The sequence below is a fragment of the Notolepis coatsorum genome, assembly GCF_963971535.1.
Source record: "Notolepis coatsorum genome assembly, chromosome: 14".
Lineage (NCBI taxonomy): Eukaryota > Metazoa > Chordata > Actinopteri > Aulopiformes > Paralepididae > Notolepis > Notolepis coatsorum.
This window is the reverse complement of record NC_140178.1, coordinates 59044324-59055305: the sequence shown is the minus strand read 5'-3', so window position 1 is coordinate 59055305 and position 10982 is coordinate 59044324.

Sequence of the window (10982 nt, the reverse complement as noted above, 5' to 3'; positions counted from 1 at the left end):
GAAGGGCCTGGTCGCACCCTGCATAGGAACAATCTCCGGCCCTGTCCAGCGGGGGTGCCCTCATACCCTGATGAAGTGCTGGAGGGACCCGCAGAAGGTAGGGCCCCCCTTGAAACCCAGAGTCTCCACTTCCCCTTCCTGCCGCCCCCAGCGACCGGCCAGGGCGGTTACATCCTCCCGGTCCCAGAGCTTCACTTTAGCCCCGCTGTACCGAGACCTGCGGAGGAACCCCAGTTACCTGTACAGCTGGAGGCAGCCGAGGCTGCAGTGGTCCCCCTGGAGGTGATACCGCCTCGACGATCCCGGCGCCTGGAGTCGAGTGGAATGCCAAGAGGTCCTGGAGAGATTGAGGGACCTGTCGATCCTGAGGAAGGAGGTCCTGGAGAGGTTGAGGTACCTGTCGATCCTGAGGAAGGAGGGAGCAGCCAAGGGAATGGAAGGGCCGAAGCCGGGCCTGCAGTGGTCCACCTGGAGGCAAGACCGCCGTGGCGATCCCGGCGCAGCAACTTGGGCAAACCCCCCATCCGCTTGGTCCAGCTGTGATGGCCGGGACAGCCATCGAAATAGGGGGGGGGAAATGTCGCGGGTGGGGGTATAGGGGTATCTGTATGGGGGTGTGTATGTACCTGCGGGAGCCTAAGAGGAGGACGTGTCCCGGGATGGTCTGGAAGAGGACCTAAAGGCTTACCTGGCTGATGGAACAGGCAAGTGAATATCAGCTGATGATGATATGTGAAGTGCCGTCACTGTACTGCACCATGCTGTCCCTGTTGTTTGTTTAGACGGAGTCCAGGAAGTCCTGACGGGAGCGGAGAGAGCCATCTTGGGAGGATGGTGATTTTGTGCAGAGAACAGCTACAACAGGCGAGTGCAGGACCACCAGGGGGGGGTAGCGTAGGTAAACGTCATACAGGCTACACATGTGTGCCCTCTTCTTCTTACGCAGCTGGCGAGCGTCGTTGGAGGGAGCGCGAGGTGATTGGCTGGCTGGCGTGACGGAGGCGGTGCCCGGAAGTGCTGGCGCTGCTGAAAGGAGAATCAATGACGGACAGTAGCAGAACGAAAACGGGAGTCGAGAGGACGGTAACAGAGGACGCGGGGCTGTAGGAGTACGAGGACACGCGACTCTTTTGTGTTTGTACTTTTCCTCCAGTGGAACCAGTTCATATCGGCGACTGCGGTGTTTCCCCCCCGCAGTGGAAACGGGTGGAGCTTCAGACCGGAGAGACATTATCGCCACACTGGGCGCCGTGAGTAAAGAACGCAAGACAGTAGAATACGTGCCTGACAAGCGAACTGTTTCCCGAGTGGTAAATGAAGACATAGACGAACAGTGACTGCATTGGAATTAGGAATATTATTAGTAGCGTGAAGCTGAAGATTATCGGAACGGCATGCAGTAAAGCCAGTAAAAACTGTTGAAGACTTGAACCTAGTATTGTGGATTCTCCATCCTCTGTGAACTACCTTAGCCTTAGACCTGGATGCTTCCCGTGGGGGTCAGGTGACATAATTTGGCGTAGTCGGTAGGTCAGCAAGGCCGGACCAGAACAACGGGCGCCTCTGAGCTCCATCCGGAGTAGCTACCCGTTTGAGGTGGTGGGTTTGGACTATTTATCCTTGGGGCGGCCGGCCGATGTCTATCCCTACATCCTGGTGATGACTGACCTGTTCTCTCGCTACGCCTTTGCCGTTCCCACCAAAGATCAGACGGCGTCCAGCACGGTCAAGGCGCTATGGACAACACTGATCCAACCCTTTGGGTGTCCAGAACGGTTTTTGACGGATCAGGGGGCTGCGTTTGAGTCCCGGCTGATGCAGCAGTTGTGTGACATGTATTGGTGCGTGAAGAGCCGCACGACTCCGTACCACCCTCAGGGCAATGGGGCCTGTGAGCGCTTTAACCAGACGCTGCTCTCTCTACTGGGCTCCCTCGACCCCGACATCCAACCAAACTGGCACCATCAGCTTCCATACCTCGTCCAAGCCTACAATAATGCCATACACGCAAGTACCGGTATGACTCCTCATTTTGTAGTGTTTGGTCGCCATGCCAGGTTGCCAGTGGACTTGATACACGATGTCTCACCCCCGCAACAGAGAGCCACCCTGGAGGGATGGGTTCAGGGCCATCACCAGACACTGACGGAGGCCTACGAGCGTGTACAGGCGAATGTGACCAAGAGGCAGCGGTGGGACCAGGCTCGTTATGACCGAGTGGCGCGAGCAGTACCCTTGCTGCCAGGAGAACGGGTCTTGATAAGGAACTTTCGTCGGCGGGCCCAGGGGAAGTTGGCACCCCGGTGGGTACCCAGACCCCATGTGATTATCGGACAGCCCCGACCCGACCAACCCGTGTATCTGGTTCGGCCGGAGGGTCAGCAAGGGCCTGGTCGCACCCTGCATAGGAACAATCTCCGGCCCTGTCCAGCGGGGGTGCCCTCATACCCTGATGAAGTGCTGGAGGGACCCGCAGAAGGTAGGGCCCCCCTTGAAACCCAGGGTCTCCACTTCCCCTTCCTGCCGCACCCAGCGACCGGCCAGGGCGGTTACATCCTCCCGGTCCCAGAGCTTCACTTTGGCCCCGCTGTACCGAGATCTACGGAGGAACCCCAGTTACCTGTACAGCTGGAGGCAGCCGAGGCTGCAGTGGTCCCCCTGGAGGTGATACCGCCTCGACGATCCCGGCGCCTGGAGTCGAGTGGAATGCCAAGAGGTCCTGGAGAGATTGAGGGACCTGTCGATCCTGAGGAAGGAGGTCCTGGAGAGGTTGAGGTACCTGTCGATCCTGAGGAAGGAGGGAGCAGCCAAGGGAATGGAAGGGCCGAAGCCGGGCCTGCAGTGGTCCCCCTGGAGGCAAGACCGCCTCGACGATCCCGGCGCAGCAACTTGGGCAAATTCCGCTTGGTCCAGCTGTAATGGCCGGGACAGCCATCGAAATAGGGGGGGGGAAATGTCGCGGGTGGGGGTATAGGGGTATCTGTATGGGGGTGTGTATGTACCTGCGGGAGCCTAAGCGGAGGACGTGTCCCGGGATGGTCTGGAAGAGGACCTAAAGGCTTACCTGGCTGATGGAACAGGCAAGTGAATATCAGCTGGCTGATGATGATATGTGAAGTGCCGTCACTGTACTGCACCATGCTGTCCCTGTTGTTTGTTTAGACGGAGTCCAGGAAGTCCTGACGGGAGCGGAGAGAGCCATCTTGGGAGGATGGTGATTTTGTGCAGAGGACAGCTACAACAGGCGAGTGCAGGACCACCAGGGGGGGGTAGCGTATGTAAACGTCATACAGGCTACACATGTGTGCCCTCTTCTTCTTACGTAGCTGGGGAGCGTCGTTGGAGGGAGCGCGAGGTGATTGGCTGGCTGGCGTGACGGAGGCGGTGCCCGGAAGTACTGGCGCTGCTGAAAGGAGAATCAATGACGGACAGTAGCAGAACGAAAACGGGAGTCGAGAGGACGGTAACAGAGGACGCGGGGCTGTAGGAGTACGAGGACACGCGACTCTTTTGTGTTTGTACTTTTCCTTCAGTGGAACCAGTTCATATCGGCGACTGTGGTGTTTCCCCCCTGCAGTGGAAACGGGTGGAGCTTCAGACCGGAGAGACATTATGGCCACACCGGGCGCCGTGAGTAAAGAACGCAAGACAGTAGAATACGTGCCTGACAAGCTAACTGTTTCCCGAGTGGTAAATGAAGACATAGACGAACAGTGACTGCATTGGAATTAGGAATATTATTAGTAGCGTGAAGCTGAAGATTATCGGAACGGCATGCAGTAAAGCCAGTAAAAACTGTCGAAGACTTGAACCTAGTATTGTGGATTCTCCATCCTCTGTGAACTACCTTTCTCTCTTTTCTAAATCATATAGAGGATATCTAATCCATTGTGCATTGTGACGAACCCGTGAACGGGGGGACCTTGCTCTTACTGACTGTGCCTTTCATTGCAGGCGGGAGGACATTATTGCACGCCTGGTGCTTGGAGTGCCTAAAACCCCCCAGTACAGACAGAACAGTTTTTAGCCCGAAGGCGGGAGGGGCTACGGGAGCGGAAGGGAGTGGCGTCCTTCCGGCCCTCACCTTCGGGCCCCGGTCATACTTAAAACCTTTGTTTTTAGTGTTTGTCAACTCAGCGCTTCCACTGCCCAAACCTAGGCTAGGGTATGAGAGGAGTATTCTAGGCCTAGGCCCTACCCCTAGCGGTGAGCAGCCCGTGCTATTTTATCCCAGCCCCCTTAGTTACTGTGTGAACACTTAGTGTGTATTTATCTACCTATATTCTCCCTAATTATTTGCCGTGGCTCCCCGAGGGATGGTGTGATATCGATACCTATTTTAGGCTGTTTACAGTGAACCGTGTGGTGTAGTGTGATTCTAAATTAACGTTTGATAGTCATAGACCCGTGTGCAGGGCAGACCCTTTTTCCTTCACGTGTGTAGTGTCTCAGGGGCGGGGATAGGTGGCGTGGGTGGGAGTAACAGTCTGGGGGTGGGTTTACGGGGCATTGAGCGCTTCCTCCTTTTAACTACCCTAGGCTTAAGAGGCGTGGGTCTTTTAAATAGGCTAACCGACCAATTATTTATATAAAAATATAACCTTGTATTAAATCTATTTTCATGCAATAAAAGCTTTCTTACTGTTTCTCGGCGCATTCTCCCGTGTCTGTTTATGGTCCTGGGGAAATTCATGGTGGTAGGTCAGCTGGCCCCTTTGGGAAGAGTATCCGTGCAGGTGCACACCTTAGCCTTAGACCTGGATGCTTTCCGTGGGGGTCAAGAATTATGTCACCTGACCCCCTCGACGATCCCGGCGCCTGGAGTCGAGTGGAATGCCAAGAGGTCCTGGAGAGATTGAGGGACCTGTCGATCCTGAGGAAGGGGGTCCTGGAGAGGTTGAGGTACCTGTCGATCCTGAGGAAGGAGGGAGCAGCAAAGGGAATGGAAGGGCCGAAGCCGGGCCTGCAGTGGTCCCCCTGGAGGCAAGACCGCCGCGACGATCCCGGCGCAGCAACTTGGGCAAACCCCCCATCCGCTTGGTCCAGCTGTGATGGCCGGGACAGCCATCGAAATAGGGGGGGGGGGAATGGCGCGGGTGGGGGTATAGGGGTATCTGTATGGGGGTGTGTATGTACCTGCGGGAGCCTAAGAGGAGGACGTGTCCCAGGATGGTCTGGAAGAGGACCTAAAGGCTTACCTGGCTGATGGAACAGGCAAGTGAATATCAGCTGATGATGATATGTGAAGTGCCGTCACTGTACTGCACCATGCTGTCCCTGTTGTTTGTTTAGACGGAGTCCAGGAAGTCCTGACGGGAGCGGAGAGAGCCATCTTGGGAGGATGGTGATTTTGTGCAGAGGACAGCTACAACAGGCGAGTGCAGGACCACCAGGGGGGGGTAGCGTATGTAAACGTCATACAGGCTACACATGTGTGCCCTCTTCTTCTTACGCAGCTGGGGAGCGTCGTTGGAGGGATCGCGAGGTGATTGGCTGGCTGGCGTGATGGAGGCGGTGCCCGGAAGTGCTGGCGCTGCTGAAAGGAGAATCAATGACGGACAGTAGCAGAACGAAAACGGGAGTCGAGAGGACGGTAACAGAGGACGTGGGGCTGTAGGAGTACGAGGACCAGCGACTCTTTTGTGTTTGTACTTTTCCTCCAGTGGAACCAGTTCATATCGGCGACTGCGGTGTTTCCCCCCCGCAGTGGAAACGGGTGGAGCTTCAGACCGGAGAGACATTATCGCCACACCGGGCGCCGTGAGTAAAGAACGCAAGACAGTAGAATACGTGCCTGACAAGCTAACTGTTTCCCGAGTGGTAAATGAAGACATAGACGAACAGTGACTGCATTGGAATTAGGAATATTATTAGTAGCGTGAAGCTGAAGATTATCGGAACGGCATGCAGTAAAGCCAGTAAAAACTGTCGAAGACTTGAACCTAGTATTGTGGATTCTCCATCCTCTGTGAACTACTTTTCTCTCTTTTCTAAATCATATGGAGGATATCTAATCCATTGTCCATTGTGACGAACCCGTGAACGGGGGGACCTTGCTCTTACTGACTGTGCCTTTCATTGGACATTATTATAGGACATTATTGCACGCCTGGTGCTTGGAGTGCCTAAAACCCCCCAGTACAGACAGAACAGTTTTTAGCCCGAAGGCGGGAGGGGCTACGGGAGCGGAAGGGAGTGGCGTCCTTCCGGCCCTCACCTTCGGGCCCCGGTCATACTTAAAACCTTTGTTTTTAGTGTTTGTCAACTCAGCGCTTCCACTGCCCAAACCTAGGCTAGGGTATGAGAGGAGTATTCTAGGCCTAGGCCCTACCCCTAGCGGTGAGCAGCCCGTGCTATTTTATCCCAGCCCCCTTAGTTACTGTGTGAACACTTAGTGTGTATTTATCTACCTATATTCTCCCTAATTATTTGCCGTGGCTCCCAGAGGGATGGTGTGATATCAATGCCTATTTTAGGCTGTTTACAGTGAACCGTGTGGTGTAGTGTGATTCTAAATTAACGTTTGATAGTCATAGACCCGTGTGCAGGGCAGACCCTTTTTCCTTCACGTGTGTAGTGTCTCAGGGGCGGGGATAGGTGGCGTGGGTGGGAGTAACAGTCTGGGGGTGGGTTTACGGGGCATTGATCGCTTCCTCCTTTTACCCTAGGCTTAAGAGGCGTGGGTCTTTTAAATAGGCTAACCGACCAATTATTTATATAGAAATATAACCTTGTATTAAATATATATTTTCATGCAATAAAAGCTTTCTTACTGTTTCTCGGCGCATTCTCCCATGTCTGTTTGTGGTCCTGGGGAAATTCATGGTGGTAGGTCAGCTGGCCCCTTTGGGAAGAGTATCCGTGCATGTGCACACCTTAGCCTTAGACCTGGATGCTTCCCGTGGGGGTCAGGTGACATAATTGTGTCATTCCCATGTGGCTCATACGTTCGGGTTAAGAAACCTGGCATTCTTCCTAAGACTCAGTGCAAGTTCTCCAAGCCACTCAGGGTGGTGGAACAGAAAGGGCTGCACACCTACATGCTGGCTGATGGACGCTGTTGGAATGCTTCCCATCTGGCACCGGTCTCTCTTTGGAGAGGAGAGGGGGACGGCGAGGGGTCACCTTTGGATGGTGACATTACAGCAGGGTCACCTTCTGACACACACACAGAACCTGTAAGACAGGCCAGGCCGAGACGAGCACCTGTGTGGACTCAGGACTTTGTGATGAGCCACTGAGAAAAGTGTTATGTAATATTGATATTAGTAATGCTGAAAGGTGAAAGAGTTAACGGGTCTGGTTAATTATAATTGTGGCAGACTTGAATGCTAGTAATGCATAGAATTGAAATATGTATACAAATGTTTATTCTGTTTTTCATAGGCAGGAATAAGAACGGTAGAGTAAATGTTCTTTTTACTGTTTAGCTTTAATGGACTCTCTTAGTTATAACTTAAGAAAGGTAAGAGTAGCCTACACACTTTGAAATGTTCTTTACTGTTTAGCCTTAATGGATTCTAAGTTACAGTTATAACCAGCCATGTAAGTGTTGTCTTATTGAGAAGGATATGTGGTGTCTCCATTAGGCCTGTAGGCGGAGCTCTAACCTAGAGCATGGGTTACACCGGGCTGGATGTGCCCCGGTGTGACACACCAGGTGGAGTGGATGACTGAGCAAGGTAGCTCTTGGTATGGAGGTGAATAAAGACAGACGCTGGTACTAAAGTGTCCATTACTCATTCTTACTACGACATAACACATTCACAATTGAACACCCCAGTGAATGATGCCTTAAGCTCAACTTCTGTGCAATGTCTGTCAAAATAAATGTATAACCACTTAACTCATTGACTGCCGGGGATTAGCCATGGCCCTGTGTTAGCATTGCCACGCTTTAAAATATAGGACTGAGTCACCTTGTTTGTAGAGCTATAACTATATTCTATATTATAGGTATGGATACAATACTATGTTCATCTATACAATACCGTGGTAAATATGAGTATGGTTTTAGATTGGTCTGGGGTAATTCCCGAAATGCTGAACAATAGCCTTATGCGTGTATTACACTAAAACCGTTGCCATTTCTCGCCTGTACACGCTACTATTTTAAAATCACATCTATTATGTTTCATCATGAATGCATGAAAGGGGGGGGCTGGACTAGGATGTACCCCAAAAAGAATATTCCAATTATCTGATCGCCATTTCAAGTATTGATGTCCATCGTGTCGCCAACATAATCCACTACATATCATGCATCGGGAGTATTTGATTATTTTCAATCCGACCGTTATAAACGCTGAGCTTGAGCAAAAAAAATAAAACAACCCGGACCCATTAGATCGACTCACAAGCCAAGATACAATGTTTCAAAGGGTGTTTGATACCGCCGCCTGGAAGGATCTGGCCGGTACTGCACCGGTACTGTTGCCTTCTACCGGCAACATACGGGTCCCTGACATTGAATAGGATATTAAAATCGAAAAAAAGGAAAAACGATCTAATAATGTATATATACGTGGTTGGCGTTCAACGGTCATCCGCCAAACACGTATGTAAACGTGGTTGGCGTCCATTGAGTTAAGCATCGTGCAAAAAATTTTTGCATACCCAAAGTAATTTGTGATTTATTATACTTATATCACATGCATGAGTCTGGTCTCTTTTGAAAGGTAACATTCTGAAGTTTCTTACACAATAAAGAAAAATCACTTTGAGTGCTAATGAAATAGAGTTACAGAGGTTTGAACACACAGAAGTACATGTTTTGTGTACTTACATTTCTGTTTACTTGTTGCCAGATGCCTGTTTTGGGGTCCCAGCTGAGAGGTAGGAGCTGGACTTCTTCGTCTTCTTGTGTTCCCCCACTCTCAGTCTCAGCACTCATCTGGGATTGCATTTGGTCGAGTGAGGTGGCATTCGGGCAACAAATAGGGCTTTAATTCTATATATATATATATTGTATTAAAAAAAGGCAGACCCGATCCGCCAGACACTCACAAAGTGGCGTGTCGCGCCGGTGAGCACATCGTCCTAAAGAGGGCCCGGGGCCGGGCCGTTGCACGTTATGTAGCAAGCTGGGACAACCAAAATAAAGCCATCTTGTCGCCGCTCATCGCCGCACGAATCCGCTTTAAGGCCCTCGACCTGGCATATTGTGCGGCGAAGGGAACGGCTCCCATCTACCTCCGGTCAATGGTCTCTAACTACACACCCTCAAGACCCCTCCGTCACCGTGCTATGTCTTCTGGCCGCCTCAGACCCACTCCTGTCCGAGCTCCGGAGGGTCATTGTGACGTACTTGGGTACGTGGGTTGGGCATTATCATTATTCCTGTATTTATGACACCATCTGAACATCAGGTTAGTATATTTATTGTGTTGTCTGTTATGTGTGGTGTTGTGTCATCTCCTAATTTCTGTTTCTATTCACAGATGCCACTCATCTCCCTGATTGGATTGGTTGCATCTGATTGGTGCACCTTGGAACAGGCAGTGGAGATGGGTGGTTAATAGAGTGGAGATGACACAACATCGGGGCGCCTCACTCTGTCAGTTGACACTGATAGAGTTTTGTGAGGTTGCCATTGATTGACCACTGTGTGTGGACTTGCCATTGCTTTGTTTGCCACTGTGTGTGGACTCCAGTAGCAGGATATATACTATTGTTGTGGGCCTTAGAGCCATTTGCCTTCCTGCTTGGAAGTGAGTATATATATATATATCTATTTGTGTTGCTCTGGTGCTAAATAGAACACTGTATATTATATTATATCATATTGTATTATATATATATATATATAATTAGTATTCCCTTATACTGTAGTGCTCTATGGCTGGGTGGTTCCCAGTGTTACTTTATATTTTGCTTAGTGTTGTTTGGGTCGTATTTATATATTGCCTGTTTGTTCTCCCATTACCTTTTCCCCTTTGTGTTTGTGCTGTGGGTTTCAATCCCCACGATAATAAATATCATTTACTATTTGGAAACAGTGGGTTTAAATCCCCGCTATAATAAATATCATTTACTATTTGGAACAACGCCTTGTGTTATTTTCTTTACCTGCCTGGGACCGGTGCTTTAAAAGCACTACTGGACGGGCTGGTTTTCACATACAGCCCGTTCCAGCTTATTCTATATTGTCTTGTGACATTGCTATGTGACATGGGGGCTCATCCGGGATTTGAACCCGGGACCTCTCGCACCCGAAGCGATAATCATACCCCTAGACGCAGGGTCGCCCGAGCAGAAAAACTCTAAAGCGAGCTCTGAAGCGGTGGAGGCTGGGTGTGTAGCTGACCATGTGCATTTGACATGGTTTTTTGTGAGTTGGATCTCACCACATTTTGGGACCGGTTTGCATTCGGTAGCCGGTGTGTGCTACATGCAGTTTTCAATGACGTCACTGCGCGTCTATTTTTGCATACGTGCTTTGATTGTGGGAGGAGAATTTTTTTTGTTGTTTCTGTTCTCCCTAGTGTGGGTACTAACCTCATGTTGGGTAATAAGTAATAATGTTTTGCTCACCCTACAGGTTCGCTCTTATGGGGGGAGGTGTGACGTACTTGGGTACGTGGGTTGGGCATTATCATTATTCCTGTATTTATGACACCATCTGAACATCAGGTTAGTATATTTATTGTGTTGTCTGTTATGTGTGGTGTTGTGTCATCTCCTAATTTCTGTTTCTATTCACAGATGCCACTCATCTCCCTGATTGGATTGGTTGCATCTGATTGGTGCACCTTGGAACAGGCAGTGGAGATGGGTGGTTAATAGAGTGGAGATGACACAACATCGGGGCGCCTCACTCTGTCAGTTGACACTGATAGAGTTTCGTGAGGTTGCCATTGATTGACCACTGTGTGTGGACTTGCCATTGCTTTGTTTGCCACTGTGTGTGGACTCCAGTAGCAGGATATATACTATTGTTGTGGGCCTTAGAGCCATTTGCCTTCCTGCTTGGAAGTGAGTAT